Source organism: Eubalaena glacialis, chromosome 3, assembly GCF_028564815.1.
Source record: "Eubalaena glacialis isolate mEubGla1 chromosome 3, mEubGla1.1.hap2.+ XY, whole genome shotgun sequence".
Classification (NCBI taxonomy): domain Eukaryota; kingdom Metazoa; phylum Chordata; class Mammalia; order Artiodactyla; family Balaenidae; genus Eubalaena; species Eubalaena glacialis.
In genome coordinates, this window is record NC_083718.1 from 86649641 (window position 1) to 86669550 (window position 19910).

The window sequence follows — 19910 nt, forward strand, 5'->3', positions numbered from 1 at the left end:
TCTGACTGACTGGCTAGAAATCAGAGGATATCACCACCCCCTCCTCAGGTTCGATTAATTTCCTAGAGTTGTTTCTCACAGAACTCAGAGAAACATTTTACTTACTATCAATGGATTACCGGTTTATTATAAAAGGATATAACTCAGGAACAGCAAATGGAAGAGATGCACAGGGCAAGGCAGGGGGGAAGGGTGTGGAGCTTCCACGCCCTCTCAGAGCAAGCCACTCTCCCAGCACCTCCATGTGTTCACCAACCCGGAAGCTCTCACAACACTAAAAACCCTCCCAGGAGGTCAGGAGCTGGGAATGGAAGCTCCAACCCTCTAATCACAAGGTGGACCTTCCTGACAACAAGTTCCCCACATTCCTTGCTTTCCGAAAGTTGCCTCATTAACATAACACAGTAACCTTTATCCCTCCATCACTTAGGAAATTCCAAGGGTTTTAGGAGCTCTATGCCGGAAACAGAGATGAAGACCAAATATACATTTCTTATTATAAATCACATCACACAGGTGGTGTCTGAGAGCCTCCTGGTTTCACATTCTAGGGCTGTTCCCTTGGCACCACCCTCCTATTTAAAAGGAATCGGACATGGATTTAGGAGCCAGATTTCCATTCAAAATATCCTCTCTTTCCTAGAACAGACTGTTTCTGAATGTGCGTGCTTGAAGCGAGGCACATCTCTCCTGAGAGGTGTGAAAGGCCTTCATTTTTCTCCACAAGAGTAGAATGGAGAGTAAACTGATACTGAGGAGGAGGTGGTAGGGATCTAGCTAAAAGCTGCTTAAAGCTAAAAGCTGCTTAAAGGTGCAGCAGCTTGGAGCAGGGCTATCAGTATTTTGAGCTGGTGGGGGCCTAAGTTCCACACCACAGTGCAGACAGTATCTTTCAGAGGACTTTCCCTCTAATCTGCTAGCACAACTTTCTCTCTCCAGACTGTAGGCTTACCACCATAGCTTATCCACTCAACTGCATTCGGGTGGCACGTGGCCTCTTTCCTCTCTTAGCTCTCAACCAAACCTCAGTTTGGTATCAGCAGAACCTGATAGAAAATTCTCAGTTTTTGTTTCTGTTTTCTGTTTCAGGTAACAACTGATGCTGGAACTATGAAACGTTCTGTCTTATTTCAACAAAGCATAGTCACAAACATTTCCCCAATTGATGAGAAAAACAACAAAACAAGCAAAAGTCCAAATCTGAAAGGAAGAGCAAGATTTCACAGCCACTCCAGACTTTTACTCCAAATGGATAGTTTGATTACAGAAATCACAGCCCCTCAGCCTGCAAATGTGATAACTGCCTAAGGGACACCAATACCTAGATTCTTAGATAATCTTGAGAAGCCCTAACACTTTTTCCTTCCCACCCCATCCTGTGGATAACTGGAGTCAGCAGCAGCTGGAAGAAAATGGCAAGGATTTGGGTGAAGAATAAGTCAGAATAGTGTCGCTGCAGACCGTTCATCAGCTCTTCAGCACATGTCCTTTTTCCTTGAAGGCTGGGGGTTTCTAAAGATCCTAGAATAGAGTGTATTTTATATGCATTCTGTTGGCTATCATCTTTTTGTGCAAATCAAAATTATAAAGCTTTCTTTCTTCAGCTTAAAGCAGGAAGCTCAAACTTTAAAGTGCCCACTGCATTTATACCCCAGAGTGATAGAAACCAGGTCTGAGTGCATCATTTCATTCCAAAATTAAATATTATTGTACAACTGGTATTACAAAGAAAATGTTCATTGTGTCTCACCCTCTGGGAACCAAGATACTCAGACAAAATGTTCTTCCCCCACAGTTGGGCATCTGTAAGCAGAGCCGCGGTCTCGTGCATAACCACCTAATGGGGGACCCAAGGACACAGGGATAGAATCTCTGCCAGAGAAGGATCCTGAGAGTTTACTGTTCACTGTTGTACTTCCGATACACTCTAGCAAAAGTCCCATCCTAGAGGTCTCTGTTTAGGGCCCACAGAGAGATAATATACCTAGATGGAACTGGTAGCTTTCAAATATCTCCACTCTCATTTGGATTTTTTTTCTAAAAATAAATTCCTCGTACCCTCTGTCTGTCTTTTGCTATCAAATATAACATCAGGACATCTCATTCAGAAGCTTTGAAACATATAAAGTAGCCTCCAACTTACCAGACTTCTGGGTTAGAAAGCTGATTCACGTAAGGAGGACAAATCCTGGGTGGCAGGAAGGGATCCTTTAGATGGGTTTGTACAGCACACTTCTGACTTACATTTTTTTTGTATGAGTGGGTGGCATTGAGCACTGTCACACCCTTCCGCAAGGGAGAGAGACATTGAGGGCCAATTTTTAGTCCAGGACTCAGCTCTTCACAGCCTCCTGTGTTTTACAATCATTTCCCCCCACAAATACTTACTTTGAAAAATTTCAAACCTACAGAAAATTTGAAAGAACCATACAATGAACACCTCTATTCTGTTCATCTAAATACAACAATTAACATTCATTTGCTCCTTTTCTCTGTCTGCACTCACCCACCCACCCATTCATGTTGCTGTAATAAATGCAGACAAAATGCCCACTTCTAAGTACTTCAGCATGTATTTCCTGGTATTAAGGCCATCAGTCTATGTAACCATAATACAATTCAATTACCAAATCATAAGACATTAATCCTAATTCAATACTATTATCTAATATATGCTCCAGGTATAAATTTTACAATTGTTTAAAAAATGTCATATGCATGTGCATGTATGTAGATACAGATGCATTTAACATATGCATCTATATTATACATATATATGAGCAAGAGATTAAGAATTAAGTGTGTGTGTTGTGGTACTGGTATCTTCCCCTGTTCTAATTAAAGTTTCTAAATTACACTTTGGTCCTTATTACCTGGAACTCTCTCCTGATGTCTTTGTTTTTGTTGTTTCTGATGGCACTGAATTTCTGAAGAGGACAGGCTAATTATCTTGTTCAGTGTCCTACATTCTGATCAAACTAAACATTTTTGGAAAGATCAGCACATAGTATTTGTGCTTCCTACTGCATCCTGTCAGGAAGCAAGTTGTAGAAGAACAAAGCAACAAAATAGTGTGAATACTTTTCATCGAAAATATTAAAGGAAACACACCATCTGCCAGCAAGGTTAGTAGTCTGTATTGTGCCTGTAGTCCTTCAATCCAAACCACAGTGTCTGCCATCTATCTTGACAGGAACTGAGTCTTTATGTTTGCTTTTAACCCCAGCACTGACTGCGACCGTTATTTGCAGCCGTAGAGCAGGATTTACTGAAGACTTGCCAGTGCAACGCGATCTGAAGAAGGGAAGGAAAACCCACAGTGAACAAACCTACAGCCAGGCCACTGGGAACCTTGGATGGGCCCCATGTCTGAGCATGCTCAGAAGCTACTCCCAAATGTGAAATGCCTGCTCTCAAGCCATCTGTAGCTTCCACTAATGAATCGTGCCATCATAGCCATTTTTTCTAGTTGAGACATTTTAAATATTAGTGGGGCTTCTAGGGAGAAATGAGCTTAGTGCATTTAAAATAAAATCAAACTCCTTGCCCTAGTCTACACCAGCTTATCTCCATCTCCCATACTTCTGTTTTTGTGGTTTGTTAGGGGTTTTTTTTTTTTTTTTGAAGTATAGTTGATTTACAATGTTGTGTTAGCTTCAGGTGTACAGCATAGTGACTTAGTATATTTGCAGTTTATACTCCATTATAGGTTATTACAAGATGATGGATATGATTCCCTGTGCTATACAGTATATCTTTGTTGCTTAACTATTTTATATAGTAGTTTGTATCTGTTAATCCCATACCCCTAATTTGTCCATCCCTTCTTCCCACTCTCCTTTGGTAACCACAAGTTTGTTTTCTATATCTGTGTGTGTGTTTCTGTTTTGCATATGCATTTGTTTTGTTTTTTTTAGATTCTACATATAAGTGATATCATATAGTGTTCGTGTTTTTCTGTCTGACTTATTTCACTAAGCATCATATTCTCTAGGTCCATCCACATTGCTGCAAATGGCAGTTTCATTCTTTTTAAAGTCTGAGTGATATTCCATTGTGTGTATACACACACACACACACACACATACACAGGCACACACACATTACATCTTCTTAATCTAACCCTCTGTTGATGCGTACCTTTGTTGCTTCCATGTCTTGGCTACTGTGGGGGTGCTGTGAACGTGGGGGTGCACGTATCTTTTCAAAGTAGTGTTTTCATTTTTACTGGACATATACCCAGGAGTGGAATTGCTGGATCATCTGGTAGTTCTATTTTTAGTTTTTTAAGGAACCTCTATACTGTTTTCCATAGTGGCTGCACCAATTTACATTCCCACCAACAGGACACGAGGATTTCCTTTTCTCCACATCCTCACCAGCACTTGTTATTTCTTGTCTTTTTGATAATAGCCATTCTAACAGGTGTGAGGTGATAGCTCATTGTGGTTTTGATTTGCATTTATCTGATAATTAGTGACATTGAGCACGTTTTCATGTACCTCTTGGCTATCTACATGTCTTCTTTGGTAAAATGTCCATTCAGATTCTCTGCCCATTATTACCTGGAATTTTTTGGGTTTTTTTGCTACTGAGTTATATAAGTTCTTTGTGTATTTTGGCTGTTAATCTCTCAACAGATATATGATTTTCAAATATTTTCTCTCATTTGGTAAGTTAACTTTTCATTTTATTGATGGTTTCCTTGGCTGTGCAGAAGCTTTTTAGTTTAATGTAGTTTCACTTGTTATTTTTGCTTGCGTTCCCACTGCTTTTTGTGTGAAATTCAAAAAATCAGTGCCAAGGTCAATGTCAAGGAGCTTACCATCTGTGTGTTTTTTAAGGAGTTTTATGGTTTAGGGTCTTACTTTTAAGTCTTTAATCCATTTTGAATTATTTTTTGTGTATGGTGAAAGATAGTGGTCCAGTTTCATTCTTTTGCATGTGGCTCTCTAGTTTTCCTAACACCATTTTTGAAGAGACTGTCCTTTCACTGTTGTATATTCTGGGCTCCTTTGTCATAAATTAATTGTGTGCTTATTTCTGGGCTCTCTATTCTGTTTCATTGATGTAGGTGTCTGTTTTTATGCTGATAACATACTGTTTGATTACTATAGCTTTGTAATATAGTTTGAAATCAGAGAGCATGATATCTCCAGCTTTGTTCTTCTTTCTCAAGATTGATTTGACTATTTGGGAGCTTTTGTGGTTCCATACAGATTTTAGGTTTGTTTGTTCTATTTCTGTAAAACATGCCACTGAAATTTTTATAGGGTTTGCATTGAATCTGTAGATTGCTTTGGGTAGTATGGATATTTTAACAATGTAAATTCTTCCAACCCATGAGCATGGAGTATCTTTTCATTTATCTTGTGTCTTCTCCAGTTTCTCTCATCAGTGTCTTATAGTTTTCAGTGTACACGTCTTTCATCTCTTTGGTTAAATCTATTCCTAGGTATTTTATTATATTTGATACAGTTGTAAATGGGATTGTTTTCTTAATTTCTCCTTGTGATTTTTTGCTATTAGTGTATAGAAACACAGCAGATTTTTGTATTATTGTATTATTTGTATTGTGATTATATCCTGCAACTTTACTGAATTCATTGATTAGTTCTAACAGTTTTTTGTGGAATCTTTAGGGTTTTTTATATAAAATATCATTTGATCTGCAAATAATGACAGTATTACGTTTTCCTTTCCAATTTGGATTCCTTTTCTCTCTTTTCCTTACCTAATTTCTCTGGCTAGGACTTCCAATGTCATGTTGAGTAAAAGTAGTAGAGTGGACATCCTTGTCTTTTTCCTAATCTTAGAGAAGAAGATTTCATCTTTTCACCATTGAGTATGATAATAGCTATGAGCATTTAAACTATTTTTTTCTTTGACTATTGAACCAACCTCGTAGCTCTGGTGTAAACCCCACTTGGTAATGGTGTGTAATTCTTTGTACATATTGCTGAAATCTATTTGTTAATATTTTGTTAAGATTTTTCATCTATATTCATGAGGGAAATTTGTAGGATATTAGAATATTTATATGCAAGATATACTATATGTAAGATAACTATAGTTTTCTTTTTGAACTTTTCCCCCCCTGGTTTTGGTGTCAGTGTAATACAGGCTTCATAGAATGAATTGAGAAGTGTTTTGTACTCTTCTATTTTCTGGAAGAGATTATATAGAATTGATATTAATTCTTCTTTAATCTTTTGGTAGAATTCTCCAGCACAACCATCTGGGTCTGGGATTTCTTTCCTTGGAATATTTAAATTACAAATTGACTTTCCTGAACAGTTATAGAGCTATACAAATGATCAGTTTCATATTGAGTGAGTTGTAGTAGTTTGTACTTATGAGGAATTTGTCCATTTCATCTACGTGGTCCAATTTATCTGTGTAGAGTTTTCCATGATATTCCCTTATTATCCTTTTGATATCTGCAAAATCTGTAGTGATTGTAGTCTCTATTCGTTCCTGATACTAGGTACTTGTCTTCTCTCTTTTTCCTTTGTCAAGTTTATTGATCTCTTCAAAGAATCAGCTTTCATTTTATTTATTTTATCTATTGCTTTTTTGTTTTTAATGTCATTGATTTCTGCTTTGTATTATTTTCTTCCTTCTGTTTGCTTGATTTCTTTCACTTTTTCTTGTTTCTTGATGTGGGACCTTAGGTTATTGATTTGATACCTCTTTTCTTTTCTTTTCTTTTTTTTCACATAAATTTCACTTTATTTATAACATATGAAAGGGGGTATTTCAAACCACACTAAACATAATAAATATATAACTTGCTTTTTAAAAAATCTGCAGTATACATTCAAGGAAGGGCTAAACTCCCAATGCCAACTATATATGAGACAAAATTAAACATTTACAATAATCGGTTTCCTAAAAGTGCTATTTTTAATACCTATAAGAGGAAACTCATTCTAGTGCTTTGTTTCCATCCAAACATCTATATACCTCTTTTCTAATGTAACCTTTAGGGCCTTAAATTTCCCTTTCAGCACTGATTTAAGCTGTTTCCCACAAGTTTTGATATGTTATATGTTCATTCCATGTTTTAAAACTGCCAAATGCCCTAAGGCATAGCCTTTGCTACGTAGTGGCTAAAACATAAATGGGTGATTAAAATATTGAACTTAAATTGAATTGAAAGAATTAAGGGACAGAGAGATAGAAACCGGAGGAATCCCTTTCGCCTGGAGGATACCGGAGAGATCACCTTTGATAACCCGAGAAGCGCTGAGGCAAAAGGGCTTGAGAGGAAAGAGCGGGAAGATCCGGAGCATCTGAGCAGAGGAGAGGGCAGGGAGAGACGTTCCTACGGTTCCCTGAATTCCAAGCACGGTTCATTTCCAAGAGCCGAGAGCGCTGACCGCTGGCTCCGTGAAAAGAACCACCGAGGCTCGAGTCCACAGCCCGGGAATTAGGCGTGCACACTGCTGGGCGGCGCCTGAGGCTCAGAGGCACCTAGCCAGCGGCTCCTGCGGCTTCCGGGAGCTGAGGAGTCAGCGTAGGCGACCCCTGCACTCGGGGGCATAGCTGTGGAACTGGAGACGCTACGTTGGATGCGGCATCCCGAAGTCAAACTTGGGGGGAAGGGGCGGTGTCCCATGGTCCTCGCTTCTGGGAAGGCGAGGAACCTTAACCAGGGCCTGTCTGGAGCCGCAGTCTCCTTGCTTGAGGGACCACTGGTGCTTCCAGGTTTATTCTTCAGTTTAAAAGGTTGGTGGCCAGAACAGTGGTGGCAGGATCTACAGTTTTCACAGATGTATCGTTAAACTCACGCACTTGGCTTGTTTCCGCAGTGTAGTGATTATCACATTCGCCTTATACGCGAAAGGTCCCCGATTCCAAACCGGGCGGAAACAGTTTGATTTTTCCGAGTTACATTCACATTTTAAAAACAAAAAGGAGGCTAGGGGTATGGGGTGAGGCAGCAGACGCAGCTGCATTTTCAATCCCCAAGAAACATGGGAGGCATTCCATTACCACCTGAAAGCCTACGCAGGACTACGAACAAGGCCTCCTTTGTCTGAGTCACTTTGGAGACCAAGCCACAAACAATTTCTCCAAGGACAGCACAGGACAAAGCCAACTTCAGGTTACCTTTATGTCCAGAAATCCCCTCATCTCATCTGGCGCCTAACTCTCCTCTACGCACAGACATGTATTATGTCTCTGAAAACCAAGGAGTTCATCCCTGTGAAGCACACTTGGCTTTCCCACAGCTCAGCACACTTGCGGAACAATTTGATTTGCGTGACAGAACAAAAGAGACCGAACCTGACTCTGCACCGGGGGCTGGAGCCAAAGACGGCTAGGTAAAGAACTTCAGACTCCACGAATTGAGTTGTCGCGGCACGAAAAGGAGCCGGTACCCGTGCCATTATCAGGAGAGCCCCCAGAGCCAGGGCAGAGATCAGGAAGTAGACGAATCCGCTCATCACCCGCGGAAAACCAAGTCGGCACCTGACTCATAAGGAAACCGAGGTTCAGAAAGAGAGCATGACCTTGGCTCTGCCGCACACAGCGCTAAAGCTAGACCAGGATGGAACCCAGCCAGTTACCCTACGGCCTGGCCTCAGAGACCAAAGCGTCGCCCAGGTCAGGAGAGGTGAAGGGTGAGGAGCAGCGGGGCAAGGGCTGGGAGCCTTGCACAGCTGCCTTCAGCCGCGGGCCCTGGGAACCCCCAATTCTGCTCTCTGCATCTCTGAAACCTAACCTCTACTTTCACAGTTATCACCTGGAGAGGCCAAATTCAGGCTCCAGTGTGGCTCCCTGGTGGTCTAGTGGCTAGGATTCCGCACTCTCACAGCTCCAGCCCGGGTTAGATTCCCAGTCAGGGAAGCTCTTTTCTCAGCGTCTCCACTCGCAGGAGTCTTCCTCTTCAACCCCACAGGTGTGTTTTGCCACAAGGTCCAGATGCAGAAGTGCTTCTGCACTGAGTCCCTAAACTCCAGTGAGGTCCTGCCTCCGGATTCTTGGCATCGCCCAGGCTGGAGGAGGTGAGATGTGATGAACAGCCTGGGCTGAGCAGCCCCTCATCTTCATTCTCCCTTCATCTCAGGAATTTAATGTCTTGCTTTCAGAGTTTTTCATCCAAAGAGAACCTGGAACTTGAGTTCCCAAAACAATGAAAAACAAAAACATAAAACATTTGAAACATACCAAAACATTGAAATACTAACATCGAATATTCTGTACCTAACCGCGCGGAGTTAACATTTTCCCACGTTTGCTTTCTCACTCTCTCTCCATATATATGAACTGCGACCCCTTTTGGAGTAACTTGAAGACATTGCAACTCAAGATCACTGGTTGGGCCGCTGTTGCTCCTTTCCTTTGGCGTCTCCCTCAAAACCAGCTTCTGCAGGACTTGTCCTCCAAGACCAGGGGAAGGCTTTGTCCTCGCGAGGAGGCCCCTCTTGCCCCTTCAGGAACCTGGAATCCGTTCTCTTCAGGCTGTAGAGAAGCTTTAGGTCATGTTTTATTCGGCTCTCCCCCAAGTGCAGGCCAGGCGCACCCTGTGCTTGTAGGAGTCCTCCCGGACCGGCTGCCCTCTCCGTCCCTCTCCCCCCAGTCTTAACAATAAAAAATGTCTCCAGACAAGGCCTAGTGTCACAGAGGGGGCCGGGGATGAGGGTGGGAGCCCAAATCGCCCCCGTTTGAGAACCACAGATGTGCACAGTCGCTCCTGTTCCTGGCCTCTGAACTCATGAGGATGACTCTCCTGATCAGGGCACAGGGGTGGATTTCAACTTGGCCCCCTGCTCATCTAGACGTTAGGATTTAAGACTTTCATGTCTGTCGAGATCATGGGGTTTTCTGCCATGAAGCCTCTTCTTTGGTTCCGTCCTCGAAATCAGCTTCTTTTGAGCCTGCCCAGGAGAGGCAGCCGGGAAGGAGTCTCAGTCTGCTCAGTGAGGTTCCTCTCGTCCCTTCTGGAACTTCACGCCTCTTTGGGTTCAGCCGGCAGAGAAGCTTTAGGGGCCGCTTTATTCCAGCTGCCCTGCGCATCCCTGAGGAGGAGGTGCACGGGGAAGAATAGGGTTTGACTGTGATGCCTGCCGCCTGGGGCCCGCACCTCCACCACCGCTAGTGCAGCCTTCTGGGCTCCCCGCGGTCCCACCAGCCGGGGGGGGGTGGTCCGTATTGGGCCCGCCTGAGCTCCGGAGACGCCCAAGCCAGCAGAGACACCTAGGGAGAACCAGAGGCCCACTTCAGTCCTGTCCACAAGGGACCCTCAAAAGGGTCCTGACTGAGAGAGAAAGGCAGTGAATCCTCTCTTATTGGGCAGGCAGAAGAGACATGAAAGGGAAAGTGAAGAAAAATCCTATGAGGTTTCAGGGTCTGGAGTTACCATGAAGTTGACCGCCTCTGGAACTGCGTCCTCCCTCTGGCTGGCGAAGGCGAGTGGAGTCCCCTTGTCCAGTCCAGTCCAAGTAGACACAGCAGACAACGATGGCCCGGGTACCAGTGAGTAGGCAGTACCCAATCTTCCCACTTGGGAGTACTTGAACTTCCCTAGCCACGAATTCCGTGCATTTCCAGGATGCAACTAACTGATTTCTTTTTCTCAACTGCTTGAGAAAAGGAGGAAAGGATTTGGGGAAAGGATCAATCGATCAAGTGTGGAGCATATATGAAAACCACTGCAGTAAGGAAAGCAACCATTGTTGAGACTGTCTCATTTCTCTCTCACCCACCCCCTTAAATTAATTGCACTTTCCCAGGTAGAGTCCCCAGGTTGGACCCATTTTACTTTTAATGCACAGTTGGTGGCACCTAAGAGGAGTCTAGGAGGTTCACAGTTGAATATTTGAAGTATGGTAGTCACTTTTGTTTAAGCATGCATTCCAAAAAGCCATGAACGTATCAAGCTCACTTTTGCCGTATCTACAAAGATGGGAAAGGACAAGTACATATAAACGAATGGAAAACGTCATAAAATAGCCTTAAGTGTCTGCTCTTTGCAACGAAGTCCTTCCCTGGATATGCTCATCAATGTCTTCTCTTTCTCCAAAATCTGACATCCAGGGCCAGACCCTATGATCGCTTTTCAGGCTCCAGCCTATTATTCCCCTCTCTGTATCTCCACTTCTTCCTCATTTTCTTTTATTCGCACAAAACAAAACATGATAGAGCTCTCCCTCAGCCTCCAGTTTTCAACATCGCACCCAGCGAACAAATTCACAAATTAGGTACACTCCATGGGACTCTCTCTGCCTAGAAAGAAGAGGAAATGTTAAGCAGCACAAAGCTTTGTACTTTCCATGGTTAGGAATTACTAAAGGAAACTTTCTCTAAGACCAAAGGCCTGAAAAGTGAGCTAACTTCCCGACGCCCCCTCACCCTCCCCGCCCGCCCCCGACCCTGCCCCTGCATCCTATAATCCTGACTGTTTTGAGTCTTGTAGATTTTTCTCGCAGGGTTCAGCCGCCCTGCAGGCAACTGGGCGTTTGTTCTCCTCAGAGGGTACAATAGAGGCTCTTTGGCCACAAGGGGGCAGCCAGTACATGTCAGGGAGGGCCTGTGTCCCACAAGGAAATGAGAAGGATGATGTGATGGCATGCATATCTTGACCTGGGGGACGGTTACCTGAGTTATTACATGTTGCAAAATGTATCGCTCTGTGTGGAAAAGAATGGAATGGGGAAACTTGCACTACCTGACCTTAAGAGTTACTATCACCGCCCCCCCCAACACAGACCAGCAGTGTGCAAGTGGCATCAGCGTACACAACTAGAAAATGGACTGAGTTGAGAGACTTGAAACCGACCCATATCTCAATTAGTGAATGAGTTTTCAAGAAAAGCAGTTCAATGGGGAAAGGAAATAGGTTCCATATTGTGAGGGGGGGGACAGCTGTATTTCTATCTCACACTACACACAAAAGTCAACCTGAAGTGCATCATAGACCAAGACATAAAAGTTAAAGGTATAAGGCATTTTGAGGATACTTCGTGATTTGGTGGTAGGCAAAGAGTTACTAACCAGGACCCAAAGAATGTATAAAACAAAGACAAATGATAAATTAGATTTCAACAAAGTTAGCCGTATCTTCTCATCCAAGGAGGCCACTAAAATGGAAAAGCAAGCTAGAGACAGGGAGAAAATATTCACAACACATAGCTGACAACACTCACCACCTGTATAATGTATAATGAGCTCCTCCAACCCAGTAACAAGTTTTTCAAATATCAAAAAACCCACTTTTTTTCAGATGGGTTAAAAAATATGAACAGATACTTCAGAAAAGAAGATATACACATGGCCAAAAAAGCACACAAGGAGTGTTCAATATTTTTAGCAGTCAGAGAAACGGACATTAAAACCACATTGAGATACCACTACTCTTAGTAGCGTGGCTAAAATTATAAGGAGAGGAAACACCAACAATCTTGGCAAAGATGTGGAATCACCACAAGTGTCATATTGTTGGTGGTAACATAAAATGGTACAACTGCTTTGGAAAAGGCTTTGGTGGTTTTTATGAAGTGGAGCATATACTACTCTTTGGTACCAGCTATTCTTCACCGAGAGAAATGAAAACCTACATCCACAAAATCTCTTGTGGAAAGACTGTTCAAAGCATCTTTATTCACAATAGCCAATACTGGATACAGCTCAAATGCTCATTATCGAGTGAATGGTAAACAGACTGTGCTATGTTACTGCCATGGAATACAACTCAGCAATGAAAGAGGAATGGTATCTGCTTTACTCAACAATGGATAAAGGCAGAGACGTTGTGCAAAGAGGAAGAGGTTTTCAGGCAAGAGTGTGTGCACTACGATCCCATTTCCATGACATTCTAGAAGAGGAAAAGGTAAAGTGAAAGGAGTCTGGACAGTGATTGTTAACAAATAAGACAGAGGACAATGGCAATGATTTTAATGATTCTGCGTGACTGACTGAGTAGTCACTAAGTCCAGGCACGTGGGACAACAGTATGATGTGGAGTTCCCTTGTTGGTCCAATCTGGTAGATGAAAATGTCGAGGCACCGTCAAAGTTCACAAATAGCAGAAGTTAAACCACTGGTGATCACCGAAACAGTAATTAGTGAAGGTTTACCGTTCAGGAACTGGGAGCACTCCAACGGAATATGGAAGGAGGCTCAGAGGTGGTACACTGTTAGAAAGCAACTTATATCGTGAGGGGGCGGTGTCTGTTTTGTCCTTCGCAGTGATCGGTTATAACATTAGAGTTTTCCTCGTGATAGGGAATTGGTTAAAAGTGGTTACCTCCCATCAATTTTGGCGAACAGTTTTAGGCTTTGTTTATGATTCTGAGAGGCATAAACAAGAAGTGGCCCAAGGTAAGTTTCACTTGTATTGCAAAATAAGCTAAATGAGCTCTTCCTTGTATGACTAAACAGGTTTGTCTGCTCAGGGAATTTTCAAGTGTGATCTCCACTTGTGTTTGATTTTTAACAGTTCCCCGCTTTTGGTCATGCTCTCAGTCTAACGGTACTCTCGGGTACCAGCATTGATGTAGTCAGGCAGAAGAATCACACATATTCGCTGTCTCCACTAGCTGGGTCGTCAGGGCGGAGGGTGCTGTAGTCACCGTTATCATCATTTCTGCGGTGACTGTTAAGGTCTTCCAGTTGTCCACTCCTGATGGATACCATTTGTCTTGTGAGTAGCTGCCGATAGGCATTTAAAATCCTTGAGAGTATAGAAAGGCACTAGAGAGGTTACTTCGGTGACTCTAAAGGGAACAATAGCCGAGGATTGAAAAAGTCCTCGGAGCAGAGATTCCCAGGAGCCAAGATTAAACCAGCAAAACAGGTCCAGGGAGGGGGAGTCGCCTATCTGATAAAAATTTTTATCTGGTCTTTAAGATTCTGCAGATTTTGAGTAACACAGAAACAACATTTTTCACCAGTTACAGCACAGGAGGCTCCTTGCCGGGCTTCCCTGTTTTGGAGCAGGACCGAAGAGAAACCGCTGCCCTGGGTTTCCTTCTGTTCAGACACGAGGTGAGTGCCCTGTGTGGGGTTTCCTTCCCTTCTCCTGCCGCCAGGTGGCCTGGGGAAAGCAGTGCTCTCCGGCCCCCAGGCCGGTGCAAGTTTCAAGACAAAGTAAAAGGGGAGCCGCCGTGCCACGTGAGACAGAGGAGGGTGCCGTGACTCGGATTCGAACCGAGGTTGCTGCGGCCACAACGCAGAGTACTAACCACTATACGATCACGGCGCGCCACGAACCCCGCAGCGGCAGAAGTTCTTGCTCTTACGATGTTGACGTAAAATCATTCCAATTACTGCGCTCTGCCTGGACAACTGTAGGTATTCATAGTCTTCTCTCATGCCCGCTCCCCGTTTTCCACTCCCTTCCTCTCAGTTCTGGTACGTGATGATCAAACCAAACCAAACCAAAACCCAATTCTCATCTCCCTTAATCCGGCATGTGCCTCTGCACAGGTCTCCTAGGAAGTCAAGTTGTCCTCGTGCCCACCTCGCCGGCTTCTTTCCCGCCTCTTCGCATTTGCCCCTTTGGGCCAACCCTCCCCAGCCCCTCCTGCTTCCGGCTCGCGTCCCACCGACCGCGGCCGAGCGGAGGGCGGGCAGCGCCCGCGGAGCGAACGGGGAGCCGGCACGGAGCCAAACCCGGCGTTCAGCTTCCCTCGGGGCCCCCTCGGCTCAGGCCCGGGGGCGTCTCCGGGGCGCTGGCATCTGCGGCGGGGACGCTCGGCTGCCCTTCTGCCTTCGGAATCGCCCGACGCACGGCTTTTCCACGGAACGAACGCTCTGCGTCGACTCCACGTCTGCGGTTGTCCGAGGCTTTGGAGCCGTCGCCGCTGTCCTGCGAAAGGCGAGTGACTCCGCCTGGCGCGGAAACGGTGTTTCATCGCCACGGGGATGAGAGGGCAGCTGCGCTCGTGTGTCTCTGTGGCGCAATCGGTTAGCGCGTTCGGCTGTTAACCGAAAGGTTGGTGGTTCGAGCCCACCCAGGGACGCCTTTCTCCCCCCTCTTTTACAAAGTAAAGGCTTCGTGGTTCTTTCTGCTCTGCACACCCTCTCCCGTGAAGGCCGAAAAAGGCTCCTCAACTACTACCCTCCTGTCCCCCGTGTCGTGTTCACAACACGAGGACATAAGGTGCGATCGGAAGAGGTCGCCTGGAAATCCTCGAAAGAGTACGGCTGTCATCCTTACTTTCTGAATTCCTTTTCACGATGGACTTTCTTCCGTCCGTTGTTTGCACGTAGTAGTATTTATTTAACCCTTTCCATATACTTTTGAAATTAAGTTGGTTCTACGATTTCACGCTTACAAATAATGCTGCAGTCATCCTTCTTGTACAGGTATCTTTGGCCCCTTGTACAAGGTCTTCTTAGAGGGAAGAGTCCTGGAGAAGCATTTGCTCGATCACATAGTGCTTACATGGTTCATATATGGTTCCAGTTTCGCTCCTTTGCTGGCTTATTAGGTATCACTCTTTCTTTTCTTATTTTAGCGACTGCTTGAGGCTTTATAACAGACTTCTGTAACTTACCACAGTCTGCCTTCAAGCGATGCCACACCTCTTCGCATTCCTTCCCTGCCGGCCGTTATGCTATTGTCATCATGCATCTTACTTTGCATGTGTCCTAAACCCCACAATCCACCGTTATTACTTTAGAAAAACCGGTCCCATGTTTCTAAAGAGACTTAAATAATAAGAAAAATCTTAGGTATTTTCCCAGGCAGATACCTTTTCTGTTGTCCTTCACCCCTTTGTGTACCTCCAGATTTCCATCTGGTGTCAGTGGACTCCTTTAACATTTCTTATAGTGTGGGTGGGCAGGTGATGAATTCTTTCAGCATTTGTATGTCTGTAGATGTCATTATTCACTTTCATTTTTGAAAGACATTTCTTGGGGAGGAGGCATAGAATTCCACGTTCTTTAAAGATGTTGCTCCACTGTCTTCTCACTGCTTCTGATGAGAAATCTGACATAATCTTTATTTTTGTTTTGTGTATGTACTGTGTCTTTTCCCTCACTGCTTTGGAGAGACTGTTCTATTTCAATGGAGTAATGCGCAGTTTAATTATGATGTGGCTAAGTGTGGTTTGATTCGTGTTTCTTGTACTCATACTGTTCATTTGGCTCTTTGGAAATTTTTCTGTCAGTGTTTCTGCAAAAATTGTTCCTTCTCTTCTGGTCTTTTCAGGGACTCCAAATTACTCATATATTGGGCCTTTTAAACATACCTCATCACTCAGTGATGCTATGTTCATTAAAATGCTTTTTGGCTGTAGTTTCATTTTGGATACTGTCAGTCGTTCATGGCTTTACGTTCCCTGATCCTTTTTTTCTTTCTTTCTTTTTTTTAAATTCCCCCTGCAATGTCTAACCTACTATTAACTCCATCTGGTGAATTACATAATATGAGATGTTATCATTTCCATGTCTAAAGTTTGATTCTGGCCATTTGTATGTGCTCTACATTTCTACTTAACTCTTGGGACATATGCAACACCGTCATAATAACTGTCTTAAAGTCCTCTCTGCTAATTTTAACATCATGTCAGTTGTGGTTCAGTTTTGATTGATTAGTCTCCTCCTTACACCTCATGTTTTCCTGCCTCGTTGTATGCCTGGCATTCTTTGATTGGATGCCAGACATTGTCAAAGTTTCCCTTCTTGGGCACTGGCTATTTTGGTATTCCTCTAAATCTTCTTGAGTTTTCTTCTGGGGTACAGTTAAGCAACTTGTAAACAATTGGATCCCTTTGGATCTTGCTTTCATGGTTTTTGGGGTCCGTTTTACACTTCTTCAGGTGACATGATGGCTGCGTTCACCACCATCCCCTAAAGATTCCCACAACTCCTCCTAACCTGTGAAACTTTGACCACTCTGCAGTCTATAAAAATATGTGGCAGCATTATACCAAGTTGGACAGTGTTTTGTTTTTCCTGTCTTAATTAGATATTCTCCAGGCAAAGATTATACATTAATTAACTCAATTTAATATCAGCCAGAGAACTTAAAGAGAACAATAGATCTTAAAATGGCAACTCGAACCGAATCCTAATAGAGAAATGCATGTTAGAATCATATATTGGGTGACGCCTAAAACAGTTTACCCCCAAATTGTAACTGACATAATTAAGTCGCTATGATTTTACATAATTCTGAGACGTAATCTTTATTTAAAAGATATTCTAGGGCACATGTATTTTACTGGAACACATAATTTTAAATTTTATGAACTTCAATAGCTATTGGAATTAAAGTTTGCTTATTGGCTCAGTAAAACCAGAAGAGGAAATTTAGGCCGTTCAGTGTCATGAGCATTTTGAAGAGAAAATAAATCCAAGACGTGTACACGCTAGAATACTGTGCCAGCAATACTTTCCACATCATTAGAAAATCCGGAAGAAAACATAAAGTAGTGTTTAGACAGAAGTTCTTAAACTCTTGTGCTGCATACAAAATTGTCTGGTTATCAGGAGAGTCGGCTTTCAGGCAGCAACGGAACTCGGGCCACGTATCTTGGGGATGGAAAATGCAGCTGCGCAGGTCCCTACACCTCACTCCCCTCGCCCCCTTTTCATGTTTTAAATGGGAATGTAAATTTTAGGAAAAGGCCAGCGCAGTCGAGTCTGTTTCCGCCCGGTTTCGAACCGGAGACCTTTCGCGTGTTAGGCGAACGTGATAACCACTACACTACGGAAACGGTGTTGAAATCCATCAGCTATATCCATGAAAACCATAGGTCCTGCCACCAGTATCCTGGTCACCAACGTTTTAAAGTGAACAATAAACCGGGAAGCACCAGAGACACCTCAAGCGAGAAGATTGTGACTCCTGAGAGGCTCTCGCTTAACTTCGGGATCCCGCATCCAACGCAGTGTCTCCAGTTCCACAACTAAGCACCCGAGGGCAGGAGTCGCCCCTGCTGACTCCCCAGCTCCTGGAATTTCCACTGGTTCTTTAAAATAGATTCTCTACCGTTGGTGAAAAAGACTGATCCTGTCATCTATTTTCTGAACAGTTAAAACATATCACTTTAAGTTCCTACCTGATAACTTCAGTATCTCAATCGTCTGTTGAGTCAACTTCCACGTTTCCTTGCTTCTGTTCCTTTATAGTCCTACAATATTGTGACTGAAGGATGAACCTGCTGTGTGAAAAATGATAGATAGAGTCATGATGTTATCTTTGTGTGAAGACTGTGCACCCTCTCCCCCAGCAGGCAGCAGAGGGGAAGATCGCCTCAATCCAGTCCTTGACTGAGCGGATTTGCAGGGAAGTCTCAGTCCATAGCTAGTTTGCTCTCAGTGCCGGGCTCTAGACGGCTAGGGCTCCCACCTGAGACCTTAAGGTGTTTCCTTGGGTCCTGCCCCTTGCGGAATTCTGAACTTGCATTTTTATCTCCTTCGTACCGTGATACTGGTGGAAATTCCACTCTCTTTCAGCCACACTCTGCTTGTCCTCATAGCGTCATACATGCACATGGCTTAATTTGCAAATGTCTTAAGGGGAAATCCTGAAGCAAGCATCCAGCACACTCTTCAAGCCACTCCAGGATATTGGCTCCTTAAGTCTGAATACGTGGACAGCTCCACATTTCTTTCTTTCTTCTTCTTCTTTTTCTTCTTCTCATCTCCCTTCTCTTCTTCCTGCCCCATCTTCTCCTCCTCCCTTTCCCCCTCCCCTCCCCTCCTTCTCCCCTCCTCCACCCCTCCCCTCTTCCTCACCCTCCTCCACCTCATTCTTTTTGCTCACCAGATTTCTGACACTACTTAGAGTGTTGCTGTTTTCCCTGACCCTCAGCAGCTGCCCTGTCCCCAGCTTCCCAGTCGCTTGTGCCTTGCCAAGAACTGGCAAATGCCCTAAGGGGAAAGGGTAGAGAATCAGTTTCACTCCAATGAGCTTCTTTCGCTCTCTCTCTCTCTCTCTCTCTCTCTCTCTCTCTCTCTGGAGCTGATCCTGTGGGTCCTCGCTGCATAGGTATTTCTCCAACGACCTCAAACAGAATTTCTTTAAGCCAGACTTTATTTGGTTATTTTCAGGGTGAATGCCGGTTTGCTACAAACACTGCACCATAACCGAGAGAGGAAATCTTCTACAACTTCCAGATAAATTATATTTCCCTCCTTTGATTTCTTACAAACAAAACAAACAAACAAAAGCAACCAAAAAGACTGGGTCACTGGTACATACTTGGACTTTTCTTATAATACTTAACTGACTGTATATTGAAAGTTCTTGCTGGAAGCATGTGCAAAATATTGTCTACCGTGAGCGGAACAGTCATCATGCCTGTCCAAGGTCCAAGAAACTGATGAAGTTGGATCCAGTCCCCCACTGCAGTTAGATCACCACTTAGATCAACATCAAAACCAACCACTTTTCCAGATGGTGATCACTAATATGGGGCAGAAGAGATCAGTTAAACCATTAAACACTCATTTATCTGGGGAATGTTGAAAGTCAGCAGTGGTACTGTTAGAAGTGGAAATAATACCAGATTTCTCAGAGCTTCATTGTGTGACCAGCACTGTTCCTCCGGGCTTTACTGTGCAAGAACTTATTAAGTCCACATAACAACCCTAAAAGATAGTGTAGGATATTACCACCCCCTTGTTGTAGAGGAGAACACTGAAAAACTGAGCTACCCTTTTAAGGGTCCCACCCCTGTGACAGTGAGAGCCAGCACTCAGACCCAGGCAGTCTGCCTCCAGCGCCCTTTCCCTTGGCCACCATGCTCAGGGGTAACCGAGAAAACTTCACTAAGATTTGCATCCTCTCCTTCTTGTTCAACCTCCAAGATTTCAAAGAGAAAAAGAAGATTGAAAGGAAGGCCTACAAAACACTCAGAACCAATTAATGCAATGAAGAAGAGAGAGACTAAACAGAACCATTTAGTCTTCCCAAGAAACAGACTCTATGGCTCTGGGGAGGA

At 43.8% G+C, this 19910-nt stretch overlaps 3 non-coding genes across 3 annotated transcripts; 1 reads left to right on the forward strand and 2 right to left on the reverse strand.

Moving 5' to 3' along the window:
• Window positions 1–14137: 14137 nt before the first annotated feature.
• On the reverse strand, window positions 14138–14209 carry TRNAH-GUG (transfer RNA histidin (anticodon GUG)). The gene has a single exon. It is a non-coding gene; the product is annotated as a tRNA-His (tRNA).
• A 689-nt stretch (window positions 14210–14898) lies between these two features.
• Window positions 14899–14972, forward strand: TRNAN-GUU (transfer RNA asparagine (anticodon GUU)). Its single transcript has one exon. It is a non-coding gene; the product is annotated as a tRNA-Asn (tRNA).
• Window positions 14973–17605: 2633 nt separating this feature from the next.
• On the reverse strand, window positions 17606–17678 carry TRNAV-AAC (transfer RNA valine (anticodon AAC)). The gene has a single exon. It is a non-coding gene; the product is annotated as a tRNA-Val (tRNA).
• Window positions 17679–19910: the final 2232 nt, after the last annotated feature.